At 33.8% G+C, this 20144-nt stretch overlaps 1 pseudogene; it reads left to right on the forward strand.

Moving 5' to 3' along the window:
• The first annotated feature begins 6550 nt into the window (after positions 1-6550).
• LOC110661265 (protein MAEA homolog) lies at positions 6551-9792 on the forward strand (annotated as a pseudogene).
• The last annotated feature ends 10352 nt before the right edge of the window (positions 9793-20144 follow it).

Consider the following 20144-nt stretch of genomic DNA (forward strand, 5'->3'; position numbering starts at 1 on the left):
ATAATTTAGCTCAACATTTACCTACAAATTTAGTCTTCGGTAAAGTTTTCATCGGTAATTTGTCGGTAATTGCGTCGGTAGTAATTAGTTTACATTTTAGTTCTTTTGACTTTGATTTTTTGTCGGTAAATAGTCGGTAATTAGTCAGTAATTACCAACAAAATTTATTTGTCGGTAATTTTTGTATCAATTTTTTTAATTTCTTATAGTGTATGTTATGATATTTCTATCTCTTCTAATCAATTTGACTTCATACCCAGTCATTCAATTATGGAAGCGATCTTTCTCATTAGAAGTTTGATGGAGAAATATAGAGATATGAAGAAAGATCTACACGTGGTTTTTATCGATTTGGATAAGGCTTATGATAATGTCCCAAGAAATATCTTATGGGAGTGTTAAAATAAAAGGAGGTATCTATTAGGTACATACAAGTGTTGAAAGATATGTATGAAGGAGCAATTACTATTGTGTGCACAGTGGGAGGGAACATAAGAGATTTTCCTATCTCAACTGGATTACACCAAGGTTCAGCTGTAAGCCCTTACCTTTTTACATTAGTTTTAGATGAATTGACGAAACATATACAAGAGAGTATCCCTTAGTGCATGATGTTTGCGGATGATATGATTTTGATAGATGAGACGCAAGGAGGAGTCAATAGAAAGTTAGAGCTTTGGAGAAGTACTTTAGAGTCAAAGAGCATTAAGTTCAGTAGAACGAAAATATAATACATGCATTGTAAGTTCAGTGAAGGCTAAACTGGTGATAGGGAAGGAGTTAGTTTGGATGGAGTGGTATTGTCCCAAAGTAATCACTTTAAATATCTTGGCTCAGTCCTTTAAGTAGATGGGGATGTGAGGAGGATGTTAGTCATAGGATTAAAGCCGGATGGTTGAAGTGGAGATGTGCCACGGGAGTTTTATGTGATCGCAAGATTCCCAATAAGTTGAAAGGAAAATTTTACTATATAGCCATACGATCGGCCATGTTATATGATAGTGAGTGTTAGGCATTGAAGGAGTCGTATGTGTCTAAGATAAGAGTTGCGGAGATGAGAATGTTAAGGTGGATGAGTGGCCATACTAGACTAGATAAAGTCCGCAATGAGGGTATTAGAGAAAAGGTAAGAGTGGTGCCAATTGAGGATAAGTTGAGAGAAGGGAGATTAAGGTAGTTTGGTCATGTGAAGCGTAGACATACGGAAGCTCCAGTTAGACAAGTAGAGCACATTAGGTTAGAGATAGAAATAAAAGAAAGGGTAAACCTAAACTGACTTGGAGGAGAGTAGTACAACATGACCTAGAAGCATTACACATTTCCAAGAATTTAAACCAAAATTGTTTAGAGTGGAGAAAGAGAATCCATTTAGCCGACCCCAAATTTTTGAGATAAAAGCTTAGTTGAGTTGAGTTAAGTTTAATATATGTATATGTGTGTATATATATATATATATATATATATAGGTACTTATAAGCTAATTTTCATAAGCTAATTTTCATAAATTAAGTTGAATTCTATCACATTTTAAGTTTTTCCTTTTTTCTTTTTTAATTTATAAACTAAATCAAACACTAATCTATTTATGATTTTCCAATTACAAGTAAATTTGAACTTAAATTGAACACTCTCTTAATAATGCATCTTATTAGTATAGTTTAAATCAATTATTATAACGCTTGTCAATATTCTCAAATCAAATAAAACGTTTTATGCATTTAATAGGCTAGCTTGGCTTGATCTATCATTCACCTATTCAAATCCGAATCTCTATTCCTCTAATTTTTTATTAAAATAATATTTAATAAATATTTTTTTATATAATTAAAAGAGAAATTTTTATTAGTCTAATTTGATTTGATTTAGTAAATAAAGACATATCATGTGTTCAAGCCCTCACTCCCCATTCCTCTCATATAAAAAAAAGGAAAAGCTTCATCGAAAGAGTGCTGTTTATTTATTTATTTATTTTCCTTTATCGTTAGTAAAAATTTCTGCTGCTCATAGAAAAAAAGAGCTAAATTTATTTGGATTTTGTTACCTTATTCATTATCTAAATGTCCAATTGAATTAATGTTCATGATTTATTTTGTTAAATTAAATATAATCTTTTTGAAAAATAATTTTAAAATTAATTTAGTCCTATTGGACGTAATTTAAATAGGAAAAAAAAATGACAACGAAAAATTAATTATTCTATTATTTTCAGTTATTTTTTATTTAAATTTTTTTAACATTTTATTATTTTTTTATCACAAATTAATATTATAATAAAAATTTCCCCTTTCTCATGCCACAAAAAGATTATGAATGGGAAAAGGAAAAAATTTAGGAAAGACGGGACAAAAGGCAAGGAAGCTCCACCGTGCAGAAAAAACTTAATTTTTTTTTCTTGAATTTTTGAAAATATAGCAAGAACTTTATGTTAAAAAAAGTAATATTTAGACTTTGTTTATTTTAAGAAAACTATTTCATAAAAAAAATATTTTTTGTATTTTATATTTTTAGATTACTTAGAAAAATACATTAATGATTAATTAAAGAAAAAATTAAATTATTTTTTAATTAAAAGAGAAAGTAATTTTTTATTTTTTAACCTTTGATAATTTCGTTAAATAGTGAAAGTACTTATTTATATATATATATATAATTAGTATAACATTACATTATAATCAAATAACAAAAAATATTTTCATAATAAATACTTTTTTAAAAAAAATATTTTTTTATAAAAAATAATTTTTATTATAAATTATTTTAAGTAAATGTATCACTTTAATCCGTTGTTACTTTACATGCCTTAATTATTATTATTATTATTGAAAGCATACCTTAATTATTCAAGATATTAGGGGTATTAAAATATACATTCAATATATTAAAAAAAAGATGTATTTTTCTCTTGCAATTAGGTGAAATTTATATATAAATTATGTTAATTAAGAGAAATAATTTTCTATATATATTTATTTATGCATAATGTAACACTTTCACTTTAGATAATCCGTGCATTTTACTGTTTTGATGATTAATGTCTATTCGAATATTCAGAATGTCTAGAACTATATTTAAACTACAGTGAGGAGTTATAAATAACCCAAACAATGATAAGAAAAATTAAGAAAAAATTTAAGAAATGAAATGCAATAAGGTTAAATGGGCCGGGGCTACAGCGATGGGTAACCCTAATAGGAAGTAGTTGTGAAGACAGTTAGCAACCTTAGATCCATGGGGAACCTTGTAAAATAATTTTTGGGACTCAAGTGAAGGATTCTTGAGGCTTAGATGATAATAGAATGTCAAAAAAATGCTGAAAAAATTTTATAAATCGGTACAGATAATTTTAGTTCGGTAAGCAAAATAAATGACATTTTGGTCATTTCACCTTCAGACATGATTTTTGATCAACTTATCCATTTTAGTAAGTGAGATCCACCTCTTAAAATATGAATAAATATTGCTAAAAATTTAATTAAAATTTGGTAAGAACAAAATTTGGTTAATGAAATTTAAAGGTCCCACATTTGCCAAAAATGAAATTTGTTAACAAAGCTAAATTAGTTTTATTAATTGCAATTATAAAAATTAAATATAATTATTTAATTAGTCAAACCAAAATGATTAGGAATTTCAATTTAATTACAAAAGTGCCATCTAACAATATTTACAAGTTTGCCATTATAATTATTAAATAATTATAAATAAATTTAAGAGATTAAAAAGACAAAAAAAGTGGTCCATTCTAGCACTTTTAGCCGGCACTTCTCTTTTCCTTCTCTCTTTCTCTCATTTCTTCCATTGAAGCTTAGGAATAAGCTCCCAAACACCCAAAGTTTCCATAGATTTCATAGGGAATTGCAAGAAAAGGTTGTGTTAAGCCTTGGATTGAAGAAATCAAGCAAAAAAAGAAAGGAATTTGGGAGATTTTATAAAGATAAAATTTTGCTAAAAAGGGGAACAAGAAGAGATTCAAGTTTTGGTTGATGGAAAAGGTGATTAGAGGCTAAGGAAAACAAGAAACTAAGGTTAGTGCTATCAAATCCCTTGGATTTTGAAATTATACCAAATTGATTTAGGGTTTGCTAAATTTGAGAATTTTAATTGTTGTGTTCTAAATGATGTAATTATGCCTAAATTAAGTTAATTTGACACCCAATTGTTGATATGAATTGATGACATGACCAAAATATTGAGTGGTGTGTGATGTTATATGTTGAGGCAGAATCTGAACCCTTGAGTCCAACAGGTTTGGATGGCCATAAGTAGAGCTAAACAGCTCTAATTGGTGTAAGACTAATAGGAGGTGAAACTTAGGACATAATGTCACATTTTTTATGAAGAGACCCTACCTAGAAAACTAACCTAAAGTGACCTAAAAAATTACCTAAATCTGGGTAACCAAAATCTAGACCTAGAAAATGACCAAATGAACCATATTTGTTCAAATGGCCATAACTTTATGTAGAGAGGTCAAAATAACCTTATTCTTGAACCCATAGAAAGCTTAGACATAGTAGAACAACTTTTATGAAGAACAGAAACCTAAATTCTGACCATAAGCTATTCAAATTGCTAATCAAAATTAGCTCATCAAAACTGCCAGAACCAAATTTGCCCAGAAAATCTGAACATTGACTAATCCGGCTAGTTATAGTAAAAGTATCATAACTTGAGCTACAAAACTCTAAATGGAGTGATTCAAAAAGGGAATTAAAGAAGACACATTAATGAACAACTTTGATAGAGAAAGTTTAGCTAAATTCTCACTGTAGATTAGTCCAATGGAACAGTAAACCTATATGACTAAATCTGAAAATTTGAAATAACTTCTAAGGAGTTTTGAATTGAAATTGGCAACCAATGCCAGCATATGTAAAATCCAAAATGTGGTATTTTAGTACAATTAGAACTTGCCTACCTATTAATTATGAAAAAGTCAATATTTTTACATGAATAGTAAGGTGAATAGTAACCACCAAATCTTAAATGCAAAGAAGTAAGCAATTAACTTTGTAATATGCCCTAGTATGCTTAGTATAATTGGTTTGTATAGGTTGGCATACCAATAGGGTTCTAATAGCAGTACTGTATATGGCTTCGTGCCATTCCGTGATTTATGACATTTTGTGCCATTTTGTGATATTATGGCCTATGGCCATTTTGCTATGCTTGACACACTTGGCCTTGTGCCCAATGGTTATTATGGCTTATTAGTCATTCTGTTGCATACCGGGTGTACACTTGTGACCATTGGTGTGACAGCCAGAGGTACTTGGTACCTAGTGCCAGTTTACCTGTTTTTCCAGTCCAGTCAATTTGTATAGGTCACTTGGGCATTGAAATGAGAGGTTGAAAAGTAAATCAAAATGAAATCAATGAAAGGATCAACAAATAAATGTAATCCAAATATTTATTACAAAAAAAAAAATATATTGAAATAAGGTAATGAAATGGAATAATAATACTAATAGGTAAAAAAAATAAAAGAACGATCCCAAAAGAATAAAGGTTCCCAAAGATCAGTAAAATGTAAGATGAGGTTCAAGATCACTATAGGATCGACCAATAAGATGCTAGAAATAATTGATATCATAAATCTTAATTAGCCTTAAATAAATCCATAGTTTATTAATTATGCATTTTTCTCATAAGTACTACAACCATAAAATTATTATTTTTACTTGTATATTATATTTTCATTGTATTATTGTATCATTAAGCAGAAATGTTTAGCGCATTGGATTTTGTTCTATACGTAGGTTTTGGAGATAAAGATAAGGCCCAATACACACTCAATTGGGATTATTTTGATCGGATCTGCATCAGTGTCAGATAGTGACACCTCCTCAGCAGTGCATTTTGGTAAAGTCCACCACCTTGTATTTTATTTTTAGTCTATGTAATTAAATTTTAAACATGTACTGTATATTATCAAAATTAGTATATGTACATTATTGTAATTTAATGAAGTTTGTAATTTCATATATAAATTGTGTATGAATGGAAATGTGATAGAAATTCCATATGGATTTTTGTGAGTGAAATTTATTAATGGTCTGAATGAGAAAATGAGTTTGGGAATATATATAATAATAATTATTTCACACAGGTGGAAAAACGTCAAATATTAATAAATTTAAGAGAAACTCCATTAGTTTCTCCGATTTATAAATTGACTCCAAATTAAAAGAATTGAATATGATTATTAAGAATGTAATAAGATCAGTTAAGGTCCTCCGGCACCGAGGGTGACATGCCTTGCTCGGCTACACAGTAGATGAGTAAGGGGTGTCACACATAATATGTATAAAATTTACAAATAATTAGCTTAAAATTATAATAATAATAATTTAAATTATAGACAATTTTTTTATTGAAAGAATATTGGTACAATCCATTTAGTTTGGGCTGCAATTGTGCTAGCCCATAACATGATGGGCCTAACGGCATCAATCTCACTGAGAAAACGCAGCGGTTTGCTTAGAAAAATGAAACAAAGAAAGCCTAAAACGCTGCCGTCTAACACCCGAGATTTCGTCCGTTGCTTGTCTTCTCTGATAGTCCAATGATTCCAATCTGCTGAAAAAAAAAAAAAAAAAACGAAAAAAATCCAAGAGAATCCTCAATTCCCTTCCCTTCCATTCCCTTCGCGATGGAAATGGATTCCCTTCCAAACGGTAACTCCGCCGTCTCCGCTCCCGCCGCCACCGCCCCATTAACCCCACCCACACAACGCCGTCCTCCAAACTGACGCAACTGACGGAATCTTTAAAGCGGGAGCATCAGTTCTTGCGAGTGCCCTTCGAGCATTACAAGAAAACGATCCGAGCTAACCACCGTGTCGTCGAGAAGGAAGTATCTTCCGTCATATCCGGCGTCATTGACGCCGCTGATTCAGATATGACCAAAGACGACGTCATTCAGCATCTTACCTCTCTCGTGTCTAGATTGCAGGGACTCAAAAGAAAGGTATCTTCAAAAATCAATAGAAAAACCTAATCCAACGCCGTGTGGCCCTGTGATTTCATGTTTCTAGTGAAGAATTATCAGTTTCGTTCAATTGGAGTGCAATTCAAGTGTTCAGCTAACATAGTAGTAGAGATTGATCTGCATAGGTTCTTAACGATGCTTGAAGCTAATAAGAAATTTTCATAACTTATTCAATAGAATTTTGGGTCTTAAATAAAAATCTTTAAGCTAATTCTAGAAATTCTATTTTTGTTTTTTAATTTTCTTGTGTTTGTGGGAGAGAATTAAATATTTTGATGATATCGTTACTGAATAAGCCTACTGGATCTATATGTGGTGATCAGTATGGGTTTTGGCCTTGTAGCTGGAAGAGGGAAGTAGAACAGAGCACTTGCAAGCACAAAGGTGTCGCGCTCGACTTGACTATTTAGAATCAGTAGATGCAGAGAATCTTTCAGAATGGAGCAACAAACGTTAGAAGCGGATTCTTGTGGATTATATGCTGCGAATGTCATACTATGACACTGGAATGAAGCTACCTAAAAGCAGCAATATGTTGGTAATTGTTATTGATGATTTCAGTTTATGAACTGCTGGATATCTAGGGTCATTTGAGTGGATGTTTTTGTGATGATCTTTTCAAATTTTTATGAATTTTGCTTGAGTCTGAGAGATTTTGATAGATTAGATCATGTCCTCGTAGTATAGCTATAAGAGTAAAAATGGCATCCCTATATGTAAGCTACTTATGGCTGTTTGATTTAGTTATTAAATGCAACCAGTGGCTAGTAGTCGATAGTTGACAACTTATAGTCGATGATAGTCGATTTATATTGAAGTTTTTATTAAAATTTTGTCTAATTATTATTGTTGACATGTAAAATTACTAATAAATGCATAAAACATATAATTGATTTTACTATTGAAATAAATATATAATTATTAATTTATTATATCATATCATTTATTTTATTATTAAAACAAATAGATAATTATTAATTTATTATATCATATTATTTAATTTATTATTGAAATAGATAGAATAATAATTAAATAATTTTAAAAATGTAATTATAAAATAATACAGTAATTATTATTAACAAAGAAAAAAATCTCATCATTTTAAACTTTTATATACAACAAATATTTTTCACAATATATAAGTATTTTGTATTTTATGTCATTAATAAAAATAAAAAAATATTTTGATAAAGTTACTGTATGAAAAGAAGCAATTAGGGTGGAAAAAGATGTTGGGTGTATAAATTGGATTAGGAATGCTTAATAAGAATGTTATTAACCTATAAAAAAAGAAAAAAAAAATGTTATTAAAAAAATAAAAAAATAATAATGCTCATCATATCAACTGATAGGGGATAAAAAATGTGGCTCTAAGGTTATTTTTGTCAAATAATAAAAGAAAAACATTGCAGTTCATGAACAACTCTAATTATAGAGCTAATACAAAATATAGCTGATAGACACCTATCAATTGTCTATCAGCTATTAGCTATTATTTTAATAGTTTATAAAACACTTTAATTCAGCTTTTCAAATGCCTAATAGTTACCAGCTACATCCAACAGTTAAAATAAATATCCCCTTAATATTTTTATTGCTAGAATTTGTATTTGTTGGCACACCACATCAATGTCTGAAGGACTAATAATACTGTGACTGTCTAATCATTTTAAGATTTCATAGAGGTCCAGTTTGTTTTGCAATTGCCAATTGCTGCTCTTTTTTATGCTTGTAGAGGGCTGTAGTTTGGTAGACTTAATACAATAACAACAACAACAATAACAACTAACCCTTAATCTCAAACTAGTTGGAATTAGTTATATGGATTATTTTTCGCCATTCTAGTTGTCGGATTTAATAGATTTGATAATATACAACATCATTCTTTCTTTCCCTCCTCAACTCTCTAGAAAGAGGAGAAAGAGAAATTACTTTTGAGCTATGTTACTCAGACTCGGGTACGGGTGTCGGGAACGGGTACATATCCGTGTGTCAGGCTTGTGAATTTTTTAAATAGAAAATATGAGGATATGGATCTAAATTTAGACATGGGTGCTTGGACACGTTATATAGGCCAAAAGGGTTGAAATAATCTATCCAAAAGGGGTAAGCCACAATTAAAATTGAGATATGCAACCATTGGATTCTCGAAATATTCAACATTTTTTTTAACTTGTTTTGTACCTATCCTTTAATTGAAAGTTGCATTCTCTTTTTAACTTCTTTTTTTTACCTATCCTTTGATTCAATGTGCTTTTCATCTTGAGAGATCTCTTTTACTTGAGTGTTCGACTGCATGAATATGTGTCAGACATATATTCCATGTTGTGTCTCGTGTCGACATGTTTATGGCAGGGCAAAATGAAGAGTTGGAGTATCAGAGCTTTTGAGGTTTATGTTTGCATACTAATAATAAGTTGAACGCAGGATCTTGTTGATGTTGCTGTGTTCCAAGAAGCAAGAAGGGTTATTGATGCTCTTCAAAATAGGGAGGTAGCTCCTGCTCTAGCCTGGTGCACGGACAACAAATCACCGTTGAAAAAGTCAAAGGCACCAACTAATCATTCCTTAAGTTTCCTTAATTGTGGGGATTCCAGCTATATAATGTCTAAACTTGAATAATTAGTAGAATACTGACTCAGATAGGAATGGCTTTTTATTAACTAAATCAATTTACCATGATTAAGATTGGGAAAGTGGTTGCAGTAAAGCTCTTGTGAAGTTTCAAATTGGTCTGTGAACGCATATTTCTTCTTTAATACTTCTATTGAAAATTTATGGGAGCACCTGCATTGGTTATAATTTTTTTTTTTTATGCTTATTGCTTTCTTTGATGATAGAGCAAGTTTGAATTCTAGTTGAGACTTCAAGAATTCATAGAGTTGGTACGGGCTGAAAACAACATGTGTGCCATTGCATATGCACGGAAATATCTTGCTCCATGGGGAGCTACATATATGAAAGAATTGTAGCAAGTCATGGCAACATTGGCTTTTAAGAGTCACGCTGACTTTGCAACATACAAGGTAACCTTATAAATGTGAACAGCAGTTATGTGATCATGGCCTATATATGTATTTAAATGACACAACTCTCTCTCTCTGTCTCTCTCTCTCTCTTTCTCTTCATGTTTGTTTGAGTGTGCACATATGTGCAATGTGCCCCTTGTGGTTTGTCAGTTAGTGAGACTACTGCTTCTAGTATGTAAAAACCTTTATGGCCCTCACAAAGATGACACTATTCTTGACTTGGTTTTTACTTTCTAATGCTAATATCCATGCTCAAGGGTTTATTGCTCATGTCCATTGCCATTACATAATGTCATAGCTGTTATGTAACAGATTTTGGGGTTACTGTAACAGTTGACCCCATCATATAACATACAGATTTTTTTTTTATTAGCAACGGCTGTTGCCACCATTACATGATGCGGTGATGGTCATTTGCAAACACTGTTCCTTTAAGCAATGGCTATAACAACCTTTTTTTTTTTTTTGCAGAAAGCTTATTTCTTTCTTTACCTAAGCTGGTGACAGTCCAATAAACCCCATTTGAGCTGCTTTGCCTTGAGTTTCTTACACCTACTTAAACCTAAGTCCTCTTTTTACTTTTATCATGAGCAAATAGAAAGGCTTGTTCTCCATGCTTTGGGTTTGAAAGAGGGGTGTTTTGCATTAGTTACTTGAATTATTTGTTATTAAAGAAATTAAATAGATGTATTCATTATTTTATAGGATTTATAATTTTAGTTGGTTCTACTACTATCTATTGGTTTTTTGTATTTTGTGAATTTGTTTAAAAAATTTGTATAGCGATAGGTTATTGCTGCTATGTTACAGCCGCTACCTTGATTTAAATCCATGCTCATGTCTCAAACGGGGGGAAATAATTTACCTCAAATATTTTTAGAGAACTTGGTGGCTTAAACATCCGATATAAGACTATTATTTATCAATATATGACTCTTCATTTTAAGAAACCAGCTTTTAGCTCTTAAGATGGTTTTGATTGTTTATTTTCATGTCTTTTTAGTTCTTCTCCAAAGGAGGTCTGTCCTATCCAATTCCCTGCCTTAGGGGAGGGTGGATTAAATTGTAGTCAGATGAATTCCTAGTTGCCTTGTGTACTCTAAAGCAGCTATACAGTCAGCAGCATTTAAAGTGTATCTGATGTAGAACCACAAAAAGAAAAAAACCTAAACCCAGAGAGAGGAACAATGCTCTAAATTTGGATTTCAATTTTAGTCTTCCAGTAACATCCTAATGACTAAAGAGCTACAAGAATAATTATATATGTACCATAAAATAAACTCTAACGCTAATAACCAAGTCAAACACCAAAAATACCCGAAACAACCCAAATAGCTCCTGGATCAGTATCAGCTTAGGAAATTGAGGCGTCTGCATATCAAGAACATAGAGAATCTGAACTTACTATATCTGCTGCTACTTCTTTCCCTTTGTTAGTTTCAGTTCGATTTCATCTCCTCCTTTTGGCATTCTTTAACTTCCTTTGCTTGGCTATGAATGCATTTTGCCTTGAGAGTTGTGACTTCAATAATAGCTGGCTTTTCAACATTAGATTTTTTTTCCTAAGCTTTATTTTAGTTTTTGCAGGAGTAAAGTTCTTCCTCATTTTGGTTCTTAAGTTTTCTTCACTGAAACCTAGAATATGAGTTTTTGCTTTCCTACTAACTTTTAATTACTGCATAGAAGTGAATCCAGATTTTGTCCTCAAGGAAACAAAAGATTCTAATTGATTTTGTTAATTATAATTCTAGTTCAATCTGCCCACTGTTGCTTGCAAGTGTAGTACATATTCGTTTTTGGTACTAATGGAATAGTGCTTATTGGTTTGAAATGTTTGGATATACTAAAGGAAATTTTACATCGTTAATTCTTGTTTTGCACCCAGCTTAGGGGTTTGCACAGTTTTCTTCCTAATGAGAGAATCTGTTATAGCATTTTGTAAAGGAAACTTACGTTCTTATGGACTCTTTTGTTTGTCCCAAACAGTTAACTATTATGCTTTTCCTCTTAGACAGCTTCATCAGTAGACTCAGTTTCATTTTGGGAGAGTTAATGTCATATTTTTTGCTTTCCAGGTTTTATTTGAATCAAAACAGTGGGACTACCTGGTGGACCAATTCAAACAGGAATTCTGTAGGTTATATGGCATGACTTTGGAGCCTTTGCTGAATATTTATTTAAAGGCAGGCTTATTTGGTCTAAAAGCTCCGTACCTTGTTCATAGTTTGTGATTGCTCTCTCTCTCTCTCTCTCTCTCTCTCTCTCCCACGCTTTCTGACTGATCCTGGAGACATATCTGTTGTCTGCTTCGTGTCACAGGTAGGTCCCCTAGCAGTTGGCTTTTTGCCAGTGGTCAGAGTTTAGTTTGTTATCTGAACCTATATATGTTAGGTTGGGTCTAGCATCCTTAATATTGTTTCTTTAATAACAGTAATATGACTCTTCAAAGTTATATATATATCATTTCTAAATTGTTAGAAGAAAGAATACAAGTAATGAAGGAAAGGATTGTGTATTTGTCTGTGTATTTGTCTGTTTCATTTACAGAGATATTACATCTATTTATACATGAGAATATGAGCTAATTTAGAAATATGAGCTAATTTAGACAAGAATAATAATTGCTATAATTATGCTATAAATCTCCTATAATTATATTAATTGCTATAATTATGCTAATTGCTATAATTATGCTAACACCCCCACTCAAACTCAAGGTGGTAGCGCATGTGCCAACTTGAGTTTGCTTAAGAGATCCTGAAAGCGAGTGGGATGATGCGTTTTGATGAATATATCAGCGGTTTGGCTGATAGAGGAGACATGAATCAAACTGAACGGGTAGAACGACGAAGAGTAGTGCTAGGAGCAGATGCAGCGCAGTAATCGGATCAACAATCGTGCAGATTCAACAGACAGTAAATCGGACGTAGAACTACGAAGAGTAGTGCTAGGAGCGGATGTAGCTAGGAGCGGATGCAGCGCAGTAATCGGATCAACAATCGTGCAGATTCAACAGACAGTAAATCGGACGGGTAGAACTACGAAGAGTAGTGCTAGGAGCGGATGCGTGCGTGTGCATCGATCAACAATCGTGCAGATTCAACAGAGGCGATTAAAGCCGACGGGTAGAACTACGAAGAGTAGTGCTAGGAGCGATGCAGCGCAGTATCGATCAACAATCGTGCAGATTCAACAGAGGCGCTTAAACCGACGTAGAACGACGAAGAGTAGTTGGACTAATATTGAGTACATCACAATCACCTGGATCAGGATTTGGAAACGGCACTTTGGTATAATAACAGAAATAAAAGAATGAACCAGAACATGTTGTAGAGAGAGAAGAGAGGCCCCAGAAACTATAAATAAAAACTTTACGGCTCTGATACCATGTTAGAAGAAAGAATACAAGTAATGAAGGAAAGGATTGTGTATTTGTCTGTTTCATTTACAGAGATATTATATCTATTTATACATGAGAATATGAGCTAATTTAGAAATATGAGCTAATTTAGACAAGAATAATAATTGCTATAATTATGCTATAAATCTCCTATAATCATATTAATTACTATAATTATGCTAATTGCTATAATTATGCTAATTGCTATAATTATGCTAACATAAATAAATTGGAGTAAATTGCTTGCTTCTAAATGAAAAACTAAAAACAAAGATAACGTCTAAGATGGATTTTCCAATTTTCTTAAGGTTTCCTCATGTAACACACATTCATTAGTACCAAATATGATGAACTAAATAACTCATTGTCATGGCTGCTTTTTGGTATTTGTTCTTGTAACCTAATCCATGATTTAGGTGTATTTACTGAGTGTAGACATCATATTTTGGTCGACTATTAAATGCATAACTTGTGTAATTTGTAAGACAGTTTTAATTCCAAATATTATTTTCTTAACGTTATCCGATCTCAACTAGTTACTTCGATTGTGACCTGATCACAGGTCACTTCTCTGAATTGGCAATAGTCCAAGTTGTTTCCCAAATAAATATTAAGTTTCAAGATTATTCGATTTTCATGCACCTTTAAGCTAGGTTATTTTTCGATCTCTTCATCTTTATTCGACCTGTTTTGATCGATATCCGACCTTCGAATAATCCGATCTTACATTTTGTTGTTTTTCGATCTCAATGTGTTCAAATACCTCAAAATTTCAAGTTGTGGTTAGTTTTGTGATTAGTTATCTAGCCTGAATTGTTCAAACACTTTTAACAAAGTTATTGTTTTTTCCAGTCTTTAAATAATTGTCCCAATCTTAGTAAGTTGCTTCAATTATGATCCGATCTCAAGTCACCTTTCCAATTTTACAATATTCCAGATCACTCTTCAAATGTCTCAAAACTTCAATTGATATATTGATCTCAGGGTTAATAGTTCTCATGTTCGTGTGCAATAATTTTCCGATCTCTTTAAGGTGAGGTCTCATGTTCTATGATTGATAATCGATCTCAAGTTCTATGTTCAACTTTATTCAATTGATTGGGAGTTAATTCTATGTAACTTGGTCTGATATTTTTTCGATCTCATCAAAAAAATTGATCATAAAAGGAGTTTATTCAATTCAAAAGGTAAGAGAGTACAAAGTTATTTAGCGGGTGGGTCCTCCTAGACCAGTTTTTTAGGTACATTCTCAACATTCACTCCCTCCTCCCCCTCTTGTTCTCCCTTACTTTCTGCCTTGGCACTCGGGGCTAGTTCTTTGAGCCAGGTGAAGTCCTCGTTGGGATAGTGCTTGATGAACTCGGCAAAGAGATCACTATGGGCTTTCACATAAGCCCCAGCTTCATTAGAGCCTCCTCCTCCTTTGCTTTGATATCCTTGGAGAACTTAACCCGGACATCTTCGAGTTCCTTCTCTAGCCGAGCTGCCCTCTCTTTATGAGACTTCGCCTGTTGTTCCAGCTCGACGATCCGAGCATTTACTGCAGAGAGTTGGTTTTGCGCTGCCACCACATCTTGGGCGATCTTTGACATCTCCCTCTTCATAAGATAAACCTTCTCTCTGACCGCGTGCTGGGTCGCCATCGCTTCTGAGCTCAAACTCATTAAGAGGCTGAGAAGATCATCAATACTCTCAGGGCCCATTCTAGTTCGGTCCTCAGGAAAGCAGATAGTAACGCTCAATACTTTCACTAAGTAGAGGTTGTCCCGCACCGATTTGTTTTTCTCCAGTGATTGGAGTAGTATCTTAGCACCTTGCGAGAAGGGTTGCCCATACGAGTCTCCTTGCCCTAAGGATCCACCCTCTGTAGCTAAAGAGATCGGAGGTTAGGAAGGAGGTTTCGACTGAGGAGGTTTCGGAGTGAGGATCTGCGCTTCTAGGATCGGTTCCTCTTTGATTTGAACCTCAGAGCTCGTCTGTTCAGTTCAGGACCTCTTCCTAGCCTCAACACATTTCATTTTTAGCACCGTCCTGCTGAGCTTCTTATTCCTCCTCTGAGCTTCTTATTCTTCCTCTGAGCTTCTTTCGTTGCTCACCTCTAGCCATATCTACATAAAAAGAAGGATTAGTGAGATCGCCAGGGACTAAGAGATTAAAGATTTAGGTTTTACCCGTTTCGGGACCTAGATCAAATAGTTGCAGCTGGATGTTCTCATGGGCGATCACGCTCATCTACCATCACTTCAGTTCGGCCATGATCACATCTAGACACTAATATTTGTAAGAGCTCGCTTGGCTCTTAAGCTCCTTCACCATGGCACTTTCAACATCAGTTAGCGCAATGTTTCTTTTCGGCCTCTCGGCCAAGTAATTCTAACTTCGGGGGATCCCCTCAAAGCCACGAGGATCTTTGCTTCGGAGGATGAAGAACCAATCTTTCCAATTTTTGAGTGAAGACGGGAGATCGGTGAACAACCCACAGCGCAGTTTTGCCTGGAAAAACCAAAATTCATCATCTTTTAGTCGAGCAAGTCTGTGCAGTTCGGCAAAGACCTTCGCTATGGGCTCGAGTCTTTTGACTCGGCATAATCCTTTGAAGGCCACCAGAGTTTTCCAGGAGTTCGGATGCACCTTGGCGATGCTAACCCGATTGTATTTCAGGATGTCCTTGTAAAATGCCTCTATAGGGAATCACAACTCGGCCTTCAACTGTTCTTCATATACTATAATCATATCGATTTCATCAAAGTAGTGATCGGCTTGAAAATCCCCGTTACACCGAATGAGTTCGAAGGAGTCGGGTGGAAGGTTGAACTCCTAACTTATTAGCTCAAGATCGGACATCCCTAGTACTGAGGTGAGTTCATCCACCATTAGGGGCTCTCTCCTTATCATCGAAGCTTGCTATTAGCTTGGCCTTGTAGGCTAACTAGTGGTCGGAACGATAGCCCTAATAGTTTTGGGTCGCCCACTCTGTTCGAGCTCATCACCTTTATCGGAGGACCAAGAAACGTGAACGGAAAGCGAGCTTGTAACTCTCTGATCGTCGATGCCACTCATTTTCAGGTAACGGAGGTGAAAATGACCGAAAAAAGATCAAAACTACTATCTCATTGTGACACTCCTTACCCGTTTACAGTGTAGCCGAGCAAGATATGCCACACAATATGTCGGAGCACCATATCTTATTCCATAACAAGTTATCCTTCTTAATTTATTTACCAAGTGCAAAATTTTACCAACTATATCATTTATTTACAAATTTGATTAATATGAATTTTTCATTAATTTTTATAGAAAATCCGGCAGAGTGCAGGCTGTAAATTGGAAAACAGTTCTTCTGAACCTGTAAAAAAAACACTTCCAATATGATTTTCAGATCCAGAACTCCAATATACATCCATATCAACTCAATCTCCAAATCTCAACACAATTATTCAAAATTTTTGTTCACATCACAATTCGAATCAATTTCATGAATAACTCCCCAATATTTTATTTTTCAACACAATATACAGATAATTTCATTAACATGAAATTTCATATATTTACATTATCATATGATTTCATGAGTTTGTAATTACAATCAAGAACTAGTACAAAATGCAAAGTACAAAATACAATCCAAAATACTAATATCCTACCAAGTGTACTACAGATATGAGGTGACTCTGGACTCTGTGCAGATTTGACTAATCACCCGGTTTGAGGTTTGCTGAACTCCTCAGCTATGTCTCCAATACCTGTGTGTGGCAAAAGCAACGCGCTAATCAATTCTGCTTAGTGGTGCCAATAAAAATAAAATAGCTAAAATAAAATGGATGTGCAGAATGTATGCTGACATTTTATATGGACTGAGTTTCTGGCAATTATTATAGTATTATTTGATTAAAATTTGGTAAGATTTATTTTGATTGTCCGAGTAACCTATACTAGTCGACTGGACTAGATAAACTGGTAAACTGGCACTGGGTACCAAGTACTTCGGGCCATCACACCATCGGTCACATTGTGTCTCCCGCTATACAACAGAACAGCTAATAAGCTATAATAAATATTGGGCACAAGGCCAAGTATCACACTGATATCAGAATGGCTAAAAGCCATAAAATCAGAGAATGGCATAATGCCATATGCAGTACTGCTAACTGAACCCTATTGGCATGCCAACCTATCCAAACTAATCGTTCTAGGCATACTAGGGCATTTTACACAGTTAATGATTCAATTATTTATTTTTATAATGTAGATGTCACTATTCACTTAACTAATTTCACTCAAAGATTGACTTTTTAATTTATAATAGATTTGTTAAACTTAAGTTCACCAAGATACCACATTTTGGTTTACAAAATTGTTGGCATTAGTTGCCAAACAATACTTAAAACCAATGGAGAATGATTCAGAAATTTCAGTTTTCAGTGTTAGAGTTCACTATTCCATTAGGCCATTCTACAGTGAGAATTTAGCCAAATATTCTTCATCAAAATTGTTCCTTATTGTGTCTAGTTACATTTCTTTTTTTAAATCACTCCATTTGGAGTTTTGTAGCTCAAGTTATGGCCTAAATACCATAAATAGCTGGATTGCAATTTTTTTTCAGAATTTCTGGGTAGAATCAATTCTGCAGTTTTTGTACATTGATTGCAGGTCAGTTTTTAAACATGTTATGGTCAAAATTTAGGTTTGTTTTCTTCATGAAAGTTGTAGGGCTATGTCTCAGATTTCTACTGGTAAAATTTCAGGTCAATTGAACTTTTCTACACTGAGTTATGACCATTTGAACAAACATTGTTCATTTGGTCAATTTCCAGGGACAGCATATTGGTCACCCGGATTAGGGTAGTTTCTAGGTCAACTTGGTTTGGTTTTCTGGGCAGGGTTTCTTCACCAAAGTTGTGTCATTATGTGTCTAGTTTCATGTTCAATTAGCCTTGCACAAATTGCCCCTACACCTTTTAAGTTATAGTTGCCCAAACCTGCTGGACTCACACCCAGCCCTGTAGATCACCAAGGGCAGCATACCTAACCTCAATTCCATTGTCCTAAATCACTTCAATTTCTCATCACATATAGTTAAGTGGTCACTAATTGATCATTACAATGTTCATATACCATTACATAAGCAAACCCTAATTTTTTTCAAGTCTCCAAGTTCTTAAAGTTCAATTTATGCATTAAACTTATAATTTCAACTTATATCATGTCCTTAAACATGAATTGAGTGAGAGAGAGAATAAATTGGGCACTAACCTTGAATGGAGTCAATTCCAAGCTTGTAAAAGCTCTTCCTTTTCACTTATTTTTCCTCTCAAAAGCTTCACTAAGATGAAAGATTAAGGTTTTGTGTTGAGACCATAGGGTTTGGTTGAAGAAAAACCAAGGAACTAAGCTTTGGAAAACTTGGCAATGGAGGAGAGGGATGAGCAAACAATTTCGGCATGAAGAGGAAGAAGGTGGCTGCTAGCTTTTTCTAGAGTTTTTTTGACTTCTTTTCTTTCTTTTAATGTATTATAAGTGATTTTATTGCATTTTGATTGACCCAAAAATTTTAAATGACCTCATGCTTACCTAATAAAGCAATATTATTTTTATTTCTTTTCTTTTCTTTACTACTCACTTTTAATTTCATTTTTAGCAATGTTTATTCATATTTGATATCATATAATTTATACACTTAATTGGACAAGTTGGCCAAAAATCATCTCTGAAGACGAAATGACCAAAATGCCCTCCGTTTGGCTTAACGAGCTAAAATTGTGTGTACCGATTGATTAAATTTTCCTTATATTTTTTTAGCATTTTATTGTCATTGAGACCCCAATAATCCTTCTCTGAGATCTCAAAAATTATTTGATGGAGTTTTCCCCGGGTCTAGGATTACTAACGGCCTTCGCCGTCACTTTCCACTAGGGTTACTAATCACTGGGGCTACGGCTCATTTAACCTTAGTGTATTTCATTTCTAAAAATTTTCCTTAATTTTTCTTATCATTATTTGGTTTATTTATAACTCCTCACTCTAGTCTAATTATAATTCCAAATAGTCTAGCTGCCCGGACTGACATTGGTCACCGGAATAGTAAAACGTACGGATTAGCTAAAGTGAGGATGTTACAGCTTTTCCCCTCTAACAAAAATTTCGTCCTCGAAATTTACTTGATGCAAACAGTTGAGGGAACTGTTGCCTCATCGTCTTTTCACTTTCCCAAGTTGCCTCCTTGGTATTATGGTGCCTCCAAAGTACTTTTACCAATGGAATATGTTTATTTCTCAGTTCCTTCACTTCCTGAGCCAGTATCCGTATGGGTTCTTCTGTATATGTCAAGTCCGGTTGAATTTCAATCTCTTCCATGGAGATGACATGTGAAGGGTCTGAGTGGTATCTTCTTAGCATAGAAACATAGAATACATTATGGATCTTATCTAGTTCTGGTGGTAAAGTTAGCCGATTGGCCACTGGTCCCACACGTTCAATGACTTCATATGGGCCAATGAACCTAGGGCTTAACTTACCCTTTCTCCCAAACCTCAGTACATTCTTCCACGGTGAGACTTTGATAAACACTTTGTCGTCAATTGCATACTCTATCTCTTTTCTCTTCAAGTTGGCATAAGATTTCTGTCTATCTAAGGCAACCTTCAAATTAGTTTTGATTAACTTTACTTTTTCCTCAGTCTGTTTCACCAGGTCTAGTCCTACCAGCTTCTCTTTGCCTAATTCAG

The sequence above is a fragment of the Hevea brasiliensis genome, chromosome 8 (genome assembly GCF_030052815.1).
Source record: "Hevea brasiliensis isolate MT/VB/25A 57/8 chromosome 8, ASM3005281v1, whole genome shotgun sequence".
In the NCBI taxonomy this organism is placed as follows: domain Eukaryota; kingdom Viridiplantae; phylum Streptophyta; class Magnoliopsida; order Malpighiales; family Euphorbiaceae; genus Hevea; species Hevea brasiliensis.